Source organism: Salvia miltiorrhiza, chromosome 6, assembly GCF_028751815.1.
Source record: "Salvia miltiorrhiza cultivar Shanhuang (shh) chromosome 6, IMPLAD_Smil_shh, whole genome shotgun sequence".
NCBI lineage: Eukaryota > Viridiplantae > Streptophyta > Magnoliopsida > Lamiales > Lamiaceae > Salvia > Salvia miltiorrhiza.
Window position 1 is genome coordinate 7,652,055 of NC_080392.1, and position 19,237 is coordinate 7,671,291.

Consider the following 19,237-nt stretch of genomic DNA (forward strand, 5'->3'; position numbering starts at 1 on the left):
CCAAAAAAAAAAAATCACCTAAGAATTTAGAACTAAGCTTTTTACATTCATTTTCGTAATAAACAATACAGTCATTGGTAAGTATTGCAATACACAGATATCTGATAAGTATTGAGTGTATATGCGATCCAATATGTATTGCAAAAGTATTGGATCCATATCCATATATTCACATTAGAAAATTCAAAGCAGAGATGAAGCAAAAATAAAAAATAAATAAATAAAAATTGGGTATGATGAATGGAGGTGGCGACATCTGGTTGTTGGTGGTGTAACATGGCTAGCCCACAATAAACCCATAGATACAGCTCAACTATTAGTAATTATTTTGTACAGCAGCCCAACTACATAATAATAATAATATAAACACTTATCTCATTTTAGGGTTTAACACAATTGAGCGGCGCCGCTATCTCCAGATCTACCCTTTTCCTCTTCTCCCTCGTTGCATCTTTCTCCCCTTCAATTCCATCTTTCTCCATATTCACCTTCTCTCTCGTCGTCTGCCATATTATCGAGCATCGCTTTCTTTGGCCACTCCCAAAAATAAAACCCTATCTTTCGCCCCATCTCCCCTCTTATCTCTTAAATTCATGTCGGCGACTCCTTATGACCGCCCCCCACCGCCCTTCGTGTTTCAAACGACGGCGTCGCCCAAGCCCAAGACGCTCCAGATCTCGGCCTTCTCCCTCTACTTCATATTTGCATCTTTAATTCCAGTTCCAGCGCTCCAGATCCCGGCCTTCTCCCTCGACTGCATCTTTAATTCCAATTCCAGCGTTTTTATACTGATTAAGATCTATTTTTTTTTTCGTTTATTAGTTTTCCTTTTTAAATTTTTAGATTTTTCTTTTTTTGTTTTATATTATCAGTTTTGTAGATCTAGGAATATCGTTTGAAAAGTTTTTTTTGGAAGATGCTTTGTTTTTTAATACTGAATAAAATCTATATTTTTTTTCCATATTAGTTTTTTCGTTTAGAGTTACTATATTTTTGTTTTTATGGTATTATTATGTTAGATCTATGAATATCTACACAAATTGTTAAGTTACAGAATAGTTTTTTTTGGTGTCTCTGTTGTGCTCTTTTTAGACTTGGTGATTACTTTGTTTTATGGCATTTTGAATCTAATCTATATAATATATAAAGAAGCAGTTTAACGGAGAAATATTTAGCGTCAAATTTCTAACAGAATCTTGATTATTATTTAACGCTGTTAACAGTAGTTTTAACTAAACTTAAAAAAAAAACAGTACTGTTAACAGTAGTTTTAACTAAACTTAAAAAAAAAAAACAGTAGTTTTAACTCGCATACACTTTTCTCTCCCCCTCTCTCGCATGATTTACTTTAACAGTAACAATTTTCTCGCTCCCTCAATCACACGATTTTCTCACCATCTCTTATAGCAACTATAATTTCTCAGAAATCAGAGAAACTTTTCCAAATCTTCAACCTGCTCTCCAGTCATCTACGCAAAGATACAATTTTTTTTATGATTGAAGCACATCATGAAGGGGCAAGGTTAAAATGTCACGAATGGTGGAAAGCGTAATGACTAATGAGAGAAGAAACAAGATGAAAAGCACGAGATCAAATCTGAGAATGGCAACATAGACGACGCATCTGGTGATGATCAAGATACCAAAATCCCCAAAAATCATTCTTCCTTCCACCGCTTCTATGTGCCGCCGCCATCGCATTGCTGTCGCTGCCACTTTTGTCTTCCGCTCTCCATCGACTTCCGCTTCCATTCAAGGTGACAAAAATTATGTAGTTTCAATCTTTATTCCAATAATTTGCAGAGAGGTTCAATTGATTTGAAAGCACAATTTGCAGAGAAGTTTGTGGTTTTGTGCATCCCTCATTGGCATGTGGTTTATGTTAATTATGTGTTTGCCAAATATGTATATATTTGTTTAATAATATTATTTTCGCGTGAATGGGTGATTAAGCATTAGTTTAAGAAGTAATTTAAATATATTTTGAAAGAGAAATAAATTTTTCAATCTATTTTGCCTTATTTAAGATTGGGATATGGTGATTGGCAAATGGACAGAAGATAGCCCCAAAGAGGCTTTCACAAAATTTGGATTATCTTGGATATAAATGTCAGGGACGATACATTTTGAAGCTTAATACTTCAGAGTTTCATTTGGAGAAGATGGAGTACAGAGATGTGTGTGTATTTATGTATTCTTGTGATGGTTAGATTGATTAATAGTACCAAAGATTGTGTGGAGGGGTTGCTTCACTGGATTATAATGGATACATATGTCGACATTGAGGATTTATTTGCTCTGTTATACATTTTGAAGCTTAATACTTCATAGTCTCATTTGGAGGTAAGCTATCTGCATATTTACATGCTTGCACGTATTCATTCATGTATAAGTGTGTATATATATATATATATATATATATATATATGTGTGTGTGTGTGTGTGTGTGTATGTGCGCGCGCGTGTATAGTTGCTTTCATATTTAGGCATATATGCTAATAACATGTTCGATCGCCCATGAAACATGGACATTCTTTTGTTGAGATTTAGGTATAAAATAGTTGAAATGCTCAGAATTTATATTTTGTGTTGATTGGATTTTGATTAGATCATTGCTGCATTTAAATGGTATTATATTTTTTTGGCTATTTAACATGTTCACACGTTTATTCTTTGTAAAAGTTTTCTGTTTGTATATTGATGACATTGCTTATTACCATTGCTGCGCGAATCTGTTGATGTTTTTGGTTCCTACATTAGAAAATGCATTTATGGTGATAAAATGAAATGTTTGGGGACTTAATTTAACTAATGTTGTTACTTCCTTAGATATGTAGATTATATGGACGAGGACAAAGACAACCTAAGGAATTGGGGTTGTTATGAACCTCCCCTTAAAGGGCTTGGTCTCCAGCTCATGTCTTTTCTGGCAGAGCGAGACAGGAAGCCTTTCCTATCTGGGCGTGACAATCCTGTAATGGTTTCACCAAATGGTGCCTTCCATCACTGAACCGTTGGTCAGGCACATGGACTACGACGGTAGGGATAGCTGGATAAACCATAGGGAGAAGTTCTTGAATATGTTACCGGGTAACCTTAAAGCTCTGTTCTTGCTAAGTCGATGCAGATGATGTAGCAGCCCCAAAGAGACAAGGTTAATAACACGAAGTTACTAAAGTTTTGAATCTTAATACCACAAATTAATGCATACTGCGTGTCGAAAAATGCTTTACATTTGCTCATTCTCATTGTAGTCAATTCGACACTTCGATAGTTTTTGTTCTATATTGGGACAATTTTTTTCTTGACAAGATATGGATCTTGATCATCTTTTGTGAATGATATGTGATTGTCTGCAGCTAATTTTATTTTTTTCTATTTGTTATTAATACCGTTGATGAATAAAGCTGTGTTGGCATTTGAGAAGTTTTCATTAGATTTGTTCTTGCTGCAAATCTATGAGGATATTGATTAAGTCAAAATTTACTGCATCTTTATGCTAAAGTGATGGCATCATTAAATCTATCTTTCTTGAATCAATTTCATTATTATTGATCTTGTGATTTTATCTATATTACCATAGTTGGACTATATTTCACCAGTTTGTAGATTAATTGTGATTAAAATAAATAAGTTATGATAATGCTAATAAACTACTCGAAACATGTTTGAATTCCCAGTTAGAGTTAGAGATCATCCTTGAGCATTGGTTTTTATTATTTTCTTTTTTACTCAAGTTTATGAAGCAGTTCAGTTCAACTTTTGTAGCTCTTATTCCCCTCATTTTGATAAGCCTACTTTAATGGCTAATGACAAAGGATTCAAGCTTTGTGTGATAAAAGTAAACAAAGGGCGACGAGCTTTGAACGCTTGCCCTATCTCAGATCCAAATCTTAGCTTGATTTGGTTGTTTAGAAATCATATAACTCCAACTGCTTCTATTTCAAGCTGTCACTATAATTATTAGTATATGATACTTATTAAATTTAATAATATAATTATTAAGTTGATAATATTATTATTATGCAATACATCAAATAAAATAATATTTGAATGAATATAAATTACTACTATCTTTATTATCAATTGATCGAAGTCATAAATGATAATATTTTCACAGAATTTATTTTAAAAAATAAAAATATATCCGATTCTGATCCGTGCATCGCACGGGAGGTCATACTAGTTTGAGTTAATTTGCAGATTAAGGATTATGATATTCCACAAGGTTCCAACAGTTATAGTGTGAATTCCATATATATTTCATACACATATCATATAATAATATCATAATACAACCCACAAAAATATCAATGAAATTTGCTTCTATAAAAAACAATAACAAAATAACTTGAAATCTCCTATTCAAACATATAAGTTTGACCAAAAATTTTACTAAAATGTTTAACCTTTATACAGGTTTATGGTAGTACGAATCTCCCTGTCAAATTTCACTAAAATGTTTAATCTATTTAAGGAAGCAAGAAGTATGAGTACATATTTGTTCATAATTAGTATTTACATGAGTACATATTTATTCATAATTTTAAAAATAACGTAATTTTCAATTAGTTGAATAAGACTATTGAGTTAGCTTTTTTTAAAACAAAGGAAAAAGAGGAAGGAATTAAAAATGTTAACTAAATTCACAACAATAGTAAATTTTTAACTAAAAATTTTAGATAGTTTTCATTAGCATGGATTATGTATTTTTTTTTTCAAATTTCAATTATACCCTTTCTAATTGAATTTACTTATACGCACTTCGGTTTTATATATATATATATATATATATATATATATATATATATGTGTGCAAATATTGACTTATGTTTCTATAAATGCCCTTTGTTCTTCGAAATTTTCTATATACCCTTTGTTCGCCAGGGTTTTATATATATGCCCTTTGTTCTTGATGAGAAACCTGCTTTGTAGTAAACAGAAGTCAAAACATGTATCGATAAATCAAATAAATTATAAATATATACTAACCAAAGTACGTGTTTAATTACTTTTGATTTTTTTGGTGGTTGCAGGATACGTGATGTTTGTTGATTTCCTTAGTCCTGAGAAGAGATTTTATTGTTCGTAAGTTGGTTGAATTTTGCAAAATTGAACTGAAGTTGTATTTGATGTTTATTTATAAGCATGGAACAGACCCTTCAAATTATGTAGATCATCATCATCATCATCATCATCATCATCTACTATGGATTCTTCCAAACGCGATTATTAAATGCATAAAGGAAACGATTGGTAATTGGTATGCTATGCTACTAAATCAATTATGAAAATCTATAAATCTATATATGTGTTGGGCTTCTTTATTGCTCTCTCTTTTTCCCTCTTCCAATCGAGCTAAAAGGCTTATTTATATATAAATATATTTGACTATTTTAATATAAATTAAGTTGTAGTTCTATTAAATATCTATAATCTATAATATATTAAAAAGGCAACTTTTAATTTGAAATTAATTTCAAGATTGGGTGAGAATTTTGAAGTTATAATGAAATTGAAGATTTGTTTGTAAACTATATTTTTCTTTTTTTATCTTCTTATTTTTTGTTTTATTTATTTCCAAAATTATAAAATTCTACTAATTATAAAAATATTTAATTTCCATATCAAATTAATGATCACGATAAAAGCTTTTATTTGATATATTTTATGTAAATATTTGATTTAAAATGTAAAAATTATATTTTAAATATTTTTAAAAAAATCTATCTCCTCCTCTCATCCTTTTTTTATTTTGAATAATTCTATTTTTTAATTTTGTTTTTATTTTTTTAACTTATTTTTTTTTGCCTTTTCATAATGTCAATTTTTATTATTATGAATTCTTAATTATTTTTTGATTTTTTTAATATTCAGCCCAAATATATTTAGTTGAATTTAATTTTTCAGTACACTTATAAATATGATAATTGAATTAGTGTCAATTTTCTAAAACTATATAAAAAAAAATTCCCATGCATAGCATGGCGTGCAAATGGTAGTTTAGATATAATATGTATTGGATCTTATAAAATAATTTATTTTTCATAGAAAAATTTAAGTAATAGTACTTTTTAGGCAAAAAAAATTACGTAATATATTAATCGTTGATCCATAAGTGATAAAAAAAAAAACTTAATCAAGTTTATATATAGAATATTCAAACTAACCGAATTGAGCCCAAACTATATTATATATAGAACTAAAAAAACAACTCAAACCATACTAAAAGTCAAAGTAATTGGAATTGCCGTCAAAGTGCATGCGTTCCTTCAAGATGTTAACAAACAAAATAAAATAAAAATTGTTATGTTTTTCTACCTAAAAAATAAAAGCAATTTGTCTTCCTTCAGCCTCTTCATTGTTCCTCCTTTTCTTTTTCATCTTTGCTTAGACGCCTTTCGTCTCTCCCCGCATCCACGCGGTCACCGATCCTCTCTCTATCTCTCTGCGCTTTCTCAACATTGGCTCCACTACAAAAAAAACTGCCGAACACCGACGAATAAGCAGACGGGCTGTTATTCCATCGGTATTCTGATTTATGCTTAATTTACTCTATTTTTGAGGGTTTATACGTGCGTGTTTAAAGATAATCTTCTGGAATTTGGTGCGTTTATGGTGTATTTTATGCTTTGCAGGAGATTTAGGCTCTCGAGATGGAAGAATGCAGTTTTGGATGAATTTGGATGAATCTGGCGTTTTCCAGAGGAACCGACATCTCCAGGGCAGAGAAATCACCATTCCACTGGAGTCAGAGGAATCAAGTCTCCAGTGCAGAGGAATCGAAGCGAGCGCGGAATCGCCAGAGAAATCACTTCGCCAGAGAAATCAACATGCCAGAGAAATCAAAGCCCAGATCAGCGAAGTCGCTAGTCAGAGGAGTCGCTAGTCAGAGGAATCAAAAGTCAGAGCAGATGAATCACCTATTCCTCTGCCGAGAAGCGCCAGCATCAGAGAAGTAAAGTCCAGCGCTCAATAGTCAGAGAAGCCAGAGAAATCGCCGTTCCTCTGGCGATAGCAGAGAATTCACCGTTCCTCTGGCGAATGCCAGAGAGATCATCATTCCGCTGGCAAACCATTTCTTTGGCGAGGTCAGGGAAATCATCCATTCCTCTGGCGAGAGCTGCGAAGTTGGCGAGAGTAGGAGTATTTTTCCAGAAGCGCGCATCCAGCTGGAGAGTTGCCTTATTTTACACGATTCTATTACCTTTAGAATTCTACTTTGCATGGCAATTTCCATGGTGTTTCGAAGGAAATCTGAAGCTTATAAATAGGACCTCTTTTGACCTATTCGATGATCAACCCCCAGAACCCGAGCATTCATACTTTAGTTTTTAGCTTTAGAATTTTATTGTTTTCTAGTTTTCAAGGCTTGGATCAAGATTGAAGATTCAAGTCGCTACTTCAGTTTCTCATTCGGTTTTTATATAATTCAGTTTTTACAATTACGTTTTCTTTAATTATGTTTATGTTTTATTTAAGCATGTCTGGCTAGTTCCCTTTAGCTGATTTTAGGGTTTGTAAATAGTTGATTGAATTTATGTGATTTATTTGTTAATACCTTTATGCCTTCCAGTTTATGATTCATAATTCCTGGTGCTTGTTTTCTTGTGAATTATCTGATCAATAGTTTGCATGTTTAGCTATTCGGTTTGAGACCTAGCGGAGATAACTGTTTAGCGGATTCAGGAATGTATGATATGATTTTAACCTTGAGACCTAGCGGAGATAGGTGGATCATAGGGAGCTATTCTTAGGAGCTATTGGGAGTTAGTAGATTTTCTTGAGACCTAACGGAGATAGGGAATTTACTAATCTACGATCGTTGCTGCTCTAGCGAGAGTAATTGATTAATTAAGTGATCTCTCATCATAACTGGATTAAACTGGTACATAGGATTAATAGATTTGTTGCATAGATTTAATTGATGAATTTACTGCCCTAGGATCAGTTGCTTTTAATCTTTGATTTTTCCCTACGTAGTTTTATTTGTTATTTGCGTTTTAGTTTAAGATAATTAAACCTTATACTTTTGTTTGCCTGTCTACTATTATAGTTTGTTTAGGAGATAGATAAAGTCGTTTCGTTGTGTCAATCCCTGTGGATACGATATTCGGTTACTTATTTGTGCTACAACCGCACCGTGTTAGTTGTGGTAATTTGTTGCTAATAATTTAGTGATCAACTTTTTGGCGCCGTTGCCGGGGATTGATAAGAAATTGCTTTAATATTTTCGATAGGACTTTATAGTACTTCAGGTTTTTATTTGTTTTTATTTTTCTGTAATTTTTTTTAAGGTGTGTTTCTATAGGTTGCGTATGAACACTAGATCTCACGGTAATCCTCTTTTTGAGTTTGACCCTGAAATTAACAAGATTTTGCGCAATCTTAAGAAGCAGACGAATCAAGTTGAGACAGACATAATGGCCACTCCTGAACAAGTGCAAATTCAAATGCGAGCTCTGCAAGAGCAAGTGAAGAAGTTACTTGATGAAAAGGCGGCTATAGAGGCTCAGAAGCCTCCGATTAATGAGGCATTCATACCGCAATATTTTTACCAGGAACCTCCACGAGTGAACGTTAACAATTTTGAGCTGAAGACGGGATTGATCACGATGGTCCAACATAGCCAATATGGTGGACAAGCGATCGAAGATCCCAATGCGCACCTGGCGCATTTCCTGGAGCTGTGTAGCACGGTGAAGATGAATGGTGTCCCCGCTGACATTATCCGTCTTCGTCTTTTTCCCTTCTCACTGCGGGATAAGGTGAAGTCGTGGTATCATACGCTGCAGCTGGGAGAGAATGTCGTGTGGGAGGATTTAGCTCATGCTTTCGTTCGCAAGTTTCATCCACCTGGCCTTACGTTGAAGTTGAAGATGGACATCGTGCAGTTCCAACAATACGATGGAGAAAAGCTAGCGGAGACTTGGGAGCGGTATCAGGAGAAGCTCAGGAAGTGCCCAAGCCATGGTTTTGATGAAGGCACGCTTGTGATAATGTTCTATAATGCCTGCGGAGAGCGTACAAGGATGCATATGGATACAGCTGCAGGTGGATCCCTACTCCAGAAAAGCAGCTCTGACGCATGGAGCATTATTGAGAGTATGGCTTCTACGAGCTACCAATGGCCATCTGAGCGAGTACAATTGAAGAAGGTAGCAGCTGCGTCAAGTTCTGTATCTATGGCAGCAATGGTTACTCAACAGGCAGCGATGGCTACACAGCTGGCAGAGCTGACTACAAAAATTGGAGAGTTGAATGTTGGACGTCATGAGCAAGCTGTGGTAGACCCGTCAGGCATGGAGGATGCCAATTATGTGAATGGCAGAAATTATGGGAATTTCCAACGAGGTCAGCCAGGAATGTATAACAGAGGTTAGCAATTTCAGCAGGGCCAGCAGCAGTTCCAGCCAGGAGGACGCCCGCATCCGAATCTTTCTTATGGCAACCCAAATAATGCTGTGCAACCTCCACCGGGATTTTCTGTTTCTAGTGGGGGAGTCATCAATGAGCCAAAGAAAGATTCAATGGAGGACATGATGAAGCAGATGCTCATGAAGATGACTGGAATGGAGACAAATGTGGGAAATAAAATTTCTAACATAGAAAATAATTTCTCAGCACTTTCCAAGCATGTGCAGATGTTAGAAAATCAAGTTGGTCAGATTGCCAACCAAGCAGCTGCGCAACACACACCAGGAAAGTTTCCTAGCAACACTGAGATCAATCCTAAAAATCAGTGTAACGCGATTCATCTAAGGAGCGGGACTCAATACCAAAATCAGCCAGAGCAGCGAGATCAGCCAGAGCAGCGGAATGACAAGGGAAAAGGCAAAATAGTGAAGGACGAAGATGATGATTTGGAGGAGCTTGCAGTGAAACAGACGCCTCCCCCTAAGAAGGATTCGCGCTCCTCTGCTGCTAAGGAGCCGATTCCAACTCCTACGTTTCCCAGGCCAGAGTACAAGCCTGTAGCACCCTTCCCGAATAGCCTGGCAAAGCCGAAGATGGATCAGAAATTAGCCAAGTTCATGGAGATGTTTTCAAAGCTTCACATCAACATTCCTTTACTTGATGCTTTGAGAGATATGCCAGGCTACGCCAAGTTCCTCAAGGATGCAGTCTCCAACAAGAGAAAGTTGGGAAAATATGAGACGATTAATCTTTCCGAGGAATGCAGTGCAGTGCTACAACGAAAGCTGCCATTGAAGTAAAAGAATCCTGGCAGCTTTACTATCGCTTGTGTGATTGGAGGGCAGAACTTCTCCCGCGTTCTTTGTGACTTAGGGGCAAGCATCAATTTGATGTCTCTCTCTATTTTCAACCGGTTGGAGATTGGAGATATCAAGCATACCTCTATTGCATTACAGATGGCAGATCGCTCCATCACATATCCCAAGGGAGTTGTGGAGGATGTGCTAGTGCAGGTAGAGCAGTTTATTTTTCCTGCGGATTTTGTAGTCTTGGACATGCCGGAGGACAAGAATACTCCATTGATTTTGGGGCGTCCATTCCTAGCTACCGGCCGTGCCCTAATTGATGTACAGGATGGAGATCTCACATTTAGAGTCAATGATGAAAAATTGACTCTATCTATCTATGACGCTATGAGAAAACCAGTCGAGCCGCAGCCGGATGAGTGCAACATGATTGAATCGGTGATAAATTCCCCTGCAGCTGTAGACGATCCCTTGGAGGAGTGCATCACACGGTCCTTATATCCATACTCTGAGCTTGATGATGCATGTGATGAGATTTTGGAGTACATTGCTGAGCTGGAGGCTGTAGAGAAACATCCCATCGATCCTGTGCCTTACATGGATATTCACAAACCTGTTGATGGGGGAAGGAAGTCGGTGGAAAAAGAATTCCCTGCGTCAGAGGAATCAGCTAGGCCAGAGGAATCAGCCAGGCCAGAGGGATCAGCCAGGCTAGAGGAATCAGCCAGGCCAGAGGGATCAGCCAGGTCAGAGGGATCAGCTGCGCCAGAGGAATCAGCCAGGCCAGAGGAATCAGCCTAGCTAGAGGGATCAGCCGGGCCAGAGGAATCAGCCTGGCCAGAGGGATCAGTCGGGCCAGCAGCCGCACCCAAAATTGAGCTGAAACCGCTTCCTGAGCATTTGAAGTACCAATTTTTGGGTGACAATGAAACTTTTCCTGTTATTGTATCTGCCTATTTATCTCCGTTGGAGTTGGAGAAGTTGATGCGAGTCTTGAGGAAATACAAGTCTGCTATAGGATGGTCTATTTCTGACATCAAAGGAATTAGTCCTTCTATTTGCATGCATCGTATTCTATTGGAGCAGGAATACAAGCCTAAGGTGCAGCCGCAGAGACGTTTGAATCCGGCTATGCAGGAAGTGGTAAGAAAGGAGGTGCTGAAGTGGTTGGATGCCGGCATTATTTATGCCATTTCTGATAGTGAGTGGGTAAGCCTGACGCAAGTTATCTCTAAGAAGGGAGGCATGACTGTGGTTAAAGATGAGAGAGATGAGCTCATAGCTACGAGGCTGGTCACAGGATGACGCGTGTGCATTGATTACCGAGCTTTGAATGCAGCCACATGTAAGGATCACTTCTCTTTGCCGTTTATTGATCAGATGCTAGACCGATTGGCAGGATACGAGTACTACTGCTTTCTGGATGGGTACTCGGGCTATAATCAAATCATGATAGCCCCGGAGGATCAGCATAAGACCGCGTTTACTTGTCCCTATGGCATCTTTGCTTTTAGGAGGATATCTTTTGGTCTTTGCAATGCCCCTGCCACTTTCCAGCGCTGCATGATGGCGATTTTCCATGGGTTGATTGAAAATATCATGGAGGTTTTTATGGACGATTTCTCTGTCTTTGGATCTTCCTTTGATAATTGTCTGGACAATCTTGCTTAAGTGTTGCAGCGTTGTGAGGAGACGGCACTCGTGCTCAATTGGGAAAAGTGCCACTTCATAGTTCGTGAGGGCATTGTTTTGGGGCATAGGGTCTCTGCCCAAGGTTTGGAGGTGGATCGTGCTAAGATCGTGGCCATTGAAAAGTTGTCGCCGCCTACTTCTGTGAAATCAGTGCGGAGCTTTCTTGGGCATGCAGGATTTTATAGGCGCTTCATCAAAGACTTCTCCAAGCTGTCCAAGCCTCTCTGTGCTTTACTAGAGAATGATGTGAAGTTTGTCTTCACCGATGAGTGCCTCGTCTCCTTTGAGAAGTTGAAAGCTGCACTGACCTCTACGCCCGTGTTGATCACGCCGGATTGGAGTACTCCGTTTGAGTTGAGGTACGATGCTAGCGATTGGGCCGTGGGAGCCGTGTTGGGGCAAAAGAGAGATAAGTTATTCAAGGTAATTTACTATACTAGTAAAACTTAAGATTCTGCTCAGAGGAATTACACAACCACGGAGAATGAGCTGCTAGTTGTGGTGTATGCTTTTGATAAGTTCTGTTCTTATTTGATTGGAACTCATTCAATTGTCTACACTGATCATGCCGCCATCCGCTACTTGTTCACAAAGAAGGACTCCAAGCCTCGCTTGATTCGATGGATCTTGTTGCTTCAAGAATTTGATATGGAGATTCGAGATCGAAAGGGGTGTGAGAATGTGGTCGCCGACCACTTGTCTCGTTTGGAGAATCCAGTCGAGGGAGATGATCCAAAGATGGCCATCAATGAGTCTTTTCCCGATGAGCAGATTTGGGCTATGCTATTTAAGGATCCTTGGTATGCAAAGTATAGCAATTACTTGGTGATTGGAGCTCTTCCCGAGGGGTTGTCGCACTATCAAAGGAAGAAGTTCCTCCATGATGTCAAGTTTTATTATTGGGAGGATCCTTACTTGTACCGGAGGTGCGCCGATGGCTTTATTCGGCGATGCGTTAGAGAGCATGAATGGCCAAAGATCATTGAAGAGTGCCATAGCTCACCTAGTGGAGGCCACTTTGCTGCCAACCGCACTGCCATGAAAATAAACCATAGTGGATTCTATTGGCCTTCAATTTTCGCAAATTGCCATGCTTTCGTGAAGTCTTGTGATCGATGCCAGCGCATGGGCAATATCGCCAAGAAAGATGAGATGCCGCAGAATATCATTGTTGAGGTGGAGCTGTTTGATGTTTGGGGGATTGACTTCATGGGTCATTTCCCTGCTTCATGCGGTTTTTTCTATATCTTGCTTGCGGTGGAGTATGTGTCTAGATGGGTGGAGGCGATCCCAACTACCACCAATGATTCTAAAGTAGTCATTAAATTCTTACAAAAGAATATTTTGACTCGGTTCGGAGCACCGAGAGCGTTGCTTAGTGATGGGGGGTCGCACTTCAACAACAAGTTACTAGCAAGCACTTTGGCAAAATATGGAGTAAAGCACAAGGTGACAACTCCATATCATCCTCAAGCAAATGGGCAGGCGGAATTGGCAAATCGAGAGATCAATCAGATTCTGGAGAAGAGTATCGCCAACAACAAAGATTGGGCAAAGCACTTAGATGACGCTCTTTGGGCATATCGCACTGCTTACAAAACTCCGATTGGTATGTCTCCCTACCAACTTGTCTTCGGCAAGTCATGTCACTTACCTGTTGAAATTGAGCACAAGGCATATTGGGCGACAAGGAGGATCAATTTGGAGTTCAAGGAGGCCGGTCACACAAAGCGAGATCTATTGACGGAGTTAGATGAATGGAGGAATGAGGCCTATGAGAGTTCCCGCATCTACAAAGAGAGGGCCAAGAAATTCCATGATTTGAACATCCGCACCAAGGAAATCAAGCCAGGAGATGAAGTACTTTTATATAATTCAAAATTACGTTTGTTTCCTGGCAAGCTGCAGTCAAGATGGACAGGACCATATGTGGTGCATAAGAGTAATTGGAATGGGACGTATGAGTTGTTTGCCGCTGATGGCACTATCTTCACTGTCAATGGTCATCGTCTCAAACCATACTTCAAGTCAAATGTGGATCGTGGTCTTGAAGTTGTTAAATTCAATGACCCATGAGTTTGAGGTATCGTCGAGCTCTAGACGTTAAATTAAGCACTTGTTGGGAGGTAACCCAACCGCTTTTGTTTTGTCTTTCTTTCTTTCAGTTTAGTTTTGTTTCCTTTTTGTTTTTTTGTGTTTTGTTGGGTTTTTGGGCGGTGTTGAGCTTGCCAAAGAAATGGCGATTTCTCTGCCAGATTTCTGGAGGTCTTCATATTCCAGCGCAGCCACTCACTTCGCTGCCCTGTCCAGCGCCGCCACTCTCCCCTCTGCAACAGACCGCAAACTCCCTTTTCGCCACCTCTCACGATGGTTCAGTGTTCCAATGCCAATAATTAGGGATGTTTTCTATACTCTTTGTATTTCTTTTATACCCTGAGGACATGGCATACTTTAAGTGTGGGGGGTGTTTTGGAACTTATATTTTTCATAAATTGGGCGAAATTTATTTTTCTATGCTTAGTTTTTGGTCTCGAATCTGGCTAATTTTTATGAATTTGTGGAAGAGAATAAGGTTTTCGATGTGAATTTCGGGTTTGTGAATGATTGGTGCTTATTCTTATTTTACTTTTAATATATGTTTCTTGATTATGCAAAGAATTATGAGTTTTGTTGCAACACTTTTGTAAGTTAGTAAAACGTGATTTGTCCGGTAGATGCTAGAAGGAGTGTTGTCATTGTGATTACCTACGATCGTATCTTATCTGTGAAAATGTTGGACGAATTGCCAACTCTAAAAATTGCCAGCTCTGAAACATCTGGCCTGTTCTGAAATGTGATAGCTCTGAGTCTCTGCTCCTCTAGTCTAACTATGAGCATGGGAAACCACGTGAAAAGACTTTGGATTACATCCAAATGGTTTTATTTCATGAATTATGGCTCAACTGTCGAGAAATCTCAAGCACACAAAGTGTGAAAAAAAATGGTGATATTGATTATAAAGGCGATCACATTAGGGAATTCACTTCTAGCGGAGAATTGGGTCTGATCGAATTACTCGCATTACTCTTTTGTTGCTTCTTAAACTTTGAGTTACTTGCATGATTGAGAAATGTGTGTTGATTGTGAGGTTGAATTGACTTTGTGAATGATTGGATGGAAATTTACATTGTTGAAATCAATTTCTTCCTAGGATTCATATAGATTTTGCTTGAGGACAAGCAAAAGGCTAAGTGTGGGGGAGTTGATTTATGCTTAATTTACTCTATTTTTGAGGGTTTATACGTGTGTGTTTAAAGATAATCTTCTGAAATTTGGTGCGTTTATGGTGTATTTTATGCTTTGCAGGAGATTTAGGCTCTCGAGATGGAAGAATGCAGTTTTGGATGAATTTGGATGAATCTGGCGTTTTCCAGAGGAACCGACATCTCCAGAGCAGAGAAATCACCATTCCACTGGAGTCAGAGGAATCAAGTCTCCAGTGCAGAGGAATCGAAGCGAGCGCGGAATCGCCAGAGAAATCACTTCGCCAGAGAAATCAACATGCCAGAGAAATCAAAGCCCAGATCAGCGAAGTCGCTAGTCAGAGGAGTCGCTAGTCAGAGGAATCAAAAGTCAGAGCAGATGAATCACCTATTCCTCTGCCGAGAAGCGCCAGCATCAGAGAAGTAAAGTCCAGCGCTCAATAGTTAGAGAAGCCAGAGAAATCGTCGTTCCTCTGGCGATAGCAGAGAATTCACCGTTCCTCTGGCGAATGCTAGAGAGATCATCATTCCGCTGGCAAACCATTTCTCTGGCGAGGTCAGGGAAATCATCCATTCCTCTGGCGAGAGCTGCGAAGTTGGTGAGAGTAGGAGTATTTTTCCAGAAGCGCGCATCCAGCTGGAGAGTTGCCTTATTTTACACGATTCTATTACCTTTAGAATTCTACTTTGCATGGCAATTTCCATGGTGTTTCGAAGGAAATCTGAAGCTTATAAATAGGACCTCTTTTGACCTATTCGATGATCAACCCCCAGAACCCGAGCATTCATACTTTAGTTTTTAGCTTTAGAATTTTATTGTTTTCTAGTTTTCAAGGCTTGGATCAAGATTGAAGATTCAAGTCGCTACTTCAGTTTCTCATTCGGTTTTTATATAATTCAGTTTTTACAATTACGTTTTCTTTAATTATGTTTATGTTTTATTTAAGCATGTCTGGCTAGTTCCCTTTAGCTGATTTTAGGGTTTGTAAATAGTTGATTGAATTTATGTGATTTATTTGTTAATACCTTTGTGCCTTCCAGTTTATGATTCATAATTCCTGGTGCTTGTTTTCTTGTGAATTATCTGATCAATAGTTTGCATGTTTAGCTATTCGGTTTGAGACCTAGCGGAGATAACTGTTTAGCGGATTCAGGAATGTATGATATGATTTTAACCTTGAGACCTAGCGGAGATAGGTGGATCATAGGGAGCTATTCTTAGGAGCTATTGGGAGTTAGTAGATTTTCTTGAGACCTAACGGAGATAGGGAATTTACTAATCTACGATCGTTGCTGCTCTAGCGAGAGTAATTGATTAATTAAGTGATCTCTCATCATAACTGGATTAAACTGGTACATAGGATTAATAGATTTGTTGCATAGATTTAATTGATGAATTTACTGCCCTAGGATCAGTTGCTTTTAATCTTTGATTTTTTCCCTACGTAGTTTTATTTGTTATTTGCGTTTTGGTTTAAGATAATTAAACCTTATACTTTTGTTTGCCTGTCTACTATTATAGTTTGTTTAGGAAATAGATAAAGTCGTTTCGTTGTGTCAATCCCTGTGGATACGATATTCGGTTACTTATTTGTGCTACAACTGCACCGTGTTAGTTGCGGTAATTTGTTGCTAATAATTTAGTGATCATATTCACCGACGGAATCCGGCGTATTTTTCGGTGCTTTTTTTTCCGACGGATATACCGACGGAATGCCGGCGGAAGATATTACCGACGAACCATTCCATCGGTATTGTTTTATTTTTTAGATTATTATTTAATTTTAATTTACACGACGGAATACCGACGGATACTATCCGTCGGTATCTATATCTATATAATATATAAAACACCAGTTTTAACAGTAACTTTTTCCCGGCAAAATTTAAATATTAATTTTCATTTTCAACTGCAACAATACCATAATTTCGAACACTCAAATCAAATGGAAATATTTATGCCCACTTATAATTCAAATTTAAATTAAATTGTTTTCCACTAACCTGTAACACCCCAATTTTCATAAACTTTTCAATATAAAATCTTTGAAAAACTAATAAATAAAATAAAATTTCTTGAATTATAAAAGTTTAAACCAATTTAAATTCAACTTGCCAAAACTAAAGTAGTAACATGAAAATAAAATAAAACTTAATAAGTTCAACTAAAATGTTCAATGTAAAATCCTTATCCCTAGTCATTCTCCACTTCCATGGCCACTTCGACTCTGAAGCTGCAAAACTGAAAAGATAAGGGATGAGCATATTGAAAAAAATATACTCAGTGAGGAACATAACAAAATATTCATATACGTCACATATATAATCAAAACACGATATCATACTTGCAAACATACGCCAAGAGACGGAGCCCCTTGACAAACATAATCATAGTTTGAGTCGATGGCTTAAGTCCCATGACCAAACACATACATAAATCAATGGCTTAGGTCCCATGATCGATCAATGGCTTAGGTCCCATGATCACACATAACATAGATCAATGGCTTAGGTCCCATGATCGCACATAACATAGATCAATGGCTTAGGTCCCATGATCGCACATAACATAGATCAATGGCTTAGGTCCCATGATCGCACATAACAACATAGTCAAGGATGCACGTAAACAAGTAATCAACGCGATAATAAAACATATATAACCATATGAATAAGTGTAAAATCCCTCACCTTAAAGTCGAAGCTTATAAATTCAATTAAATCCGGAATGAGGATCCTAATTGCACTGCACCGATTAAATTCGTCAAAATCGCAGCTGAACAGACCAGTCAGCTTCAAGCCTTCGTTTGAAGCCTCAAACGTCCTCAAATCGTATTTTGCCCAGAAATACGACTTCTTCGTCTTCGAGAGAGCTTTCCGTGGCCGCCTGTTTCGCTTGAATCGGAGTTCTGTGGAGGAAGTTATGGCCGTTCTCCCGAAACTGCCAGAACTTGATTTCCTGCGAAAATCTGACTCCAGCTCAGATCTTCTGCCTACACGTTTCTGGCCCTCTCTGCTCTCTCTAAAACCCTCAGATCTTCTGCCTACACGTTTCTGGCCCTCTCTGCTCTCTCTAAAACCCTAATTAATTAGTGTGTCCGTCTCTCTTAGGGTTTGAAAATAGATCCCATATTTATACTAGTTTTTAAAGAGTTCTAGTTCTAATAGGAAACAAAAATAATACTAATAATAATAATAATAATAGTCTAGATAAAATTAATGGTGCATATCTATATGTATCATGTAATTATTTTAAAAAAATAAGCTATACAAGAAAATACTATTAATTAAACTTATAAAATAAATCTAAATTATCGGGGTGTTACAACCTACCCCACTTAAGATAATTTCGTCCTCGAAATTCTAGTCACGATTCTTGAGCCATATAATCTAGTTCTATGGTGAGGTAACTTCATCCTTCGCATGTGTTCCACGAACCCGTAGTCGCTACTCCATGTATAGCAATCGTACACCGATTGCAGCCTCCTAATCCTTTCGTATCTCTCGCATTGTCCACGCAAGAATTCACAACGTTCACTTAATCTTTCATATTCTTCGCGCAATTTTTTCAATTCGTGCTTGTAGGGTAACTTGAGCTCTAGTGGGAGTTTGACGTGTCCGTGCCATCTAACAATTCCACAATATAACTATTTCTAACGGAGCTAAACATAATAGCACTAGAACATAAAAGCATCATAAACTATGTCATGTACAACATCATATCTGTCATATACTTAAACAATTAAAACACATACCTTTGAGTCGATGCAGCACATGAGTTTCGAATGACTAGGCTAGTCTAACCTTTTAAGCTTACTTAAACCTTTTTTTGAAAGCAAAACATTTTTTTTTAAGGCACGAGTCTACAGGAACGTAGACCTGCTCTGATACCACTATGTAACACCCCAATTTTCATAAACTTTTCAATATAAAATCTTTGAAAAACTAATAAATAAAATAAAATTTCTTGAATTATAAAAGTTTAAACCAATTTAAATTCAACTTGCCAAAACTAAAGTAGTAACATGAAAATAAAATAAAACTTAATAAGTTCAACTAAAATGTTCAATGTAAAATCCT

At 37.6% G+C, this 19,237-nt stretch overlaps 1 long non-coding RNA gene across 1 annotated transcript; it reads left to right on the top strand.

Annotated features, from left to right (window-relative positions):
- Window positions 1-1,260: 1,260 nt before the first annotated feature.
- LOC130988351 (uncharacterized) lies at window positions 1,261-3,339 on the top strand. The gene is made up of 2 exons (XR_009090063.1): window positions 1,261-1,757; window positions 2,830-3,339. It is a non-coding gene; the product is annotated as an uncharacterized LOC130988351 (long non-coding RNA).
- Window positions 3,340-19,237: the final 15,898 nt, after the last annotated feature.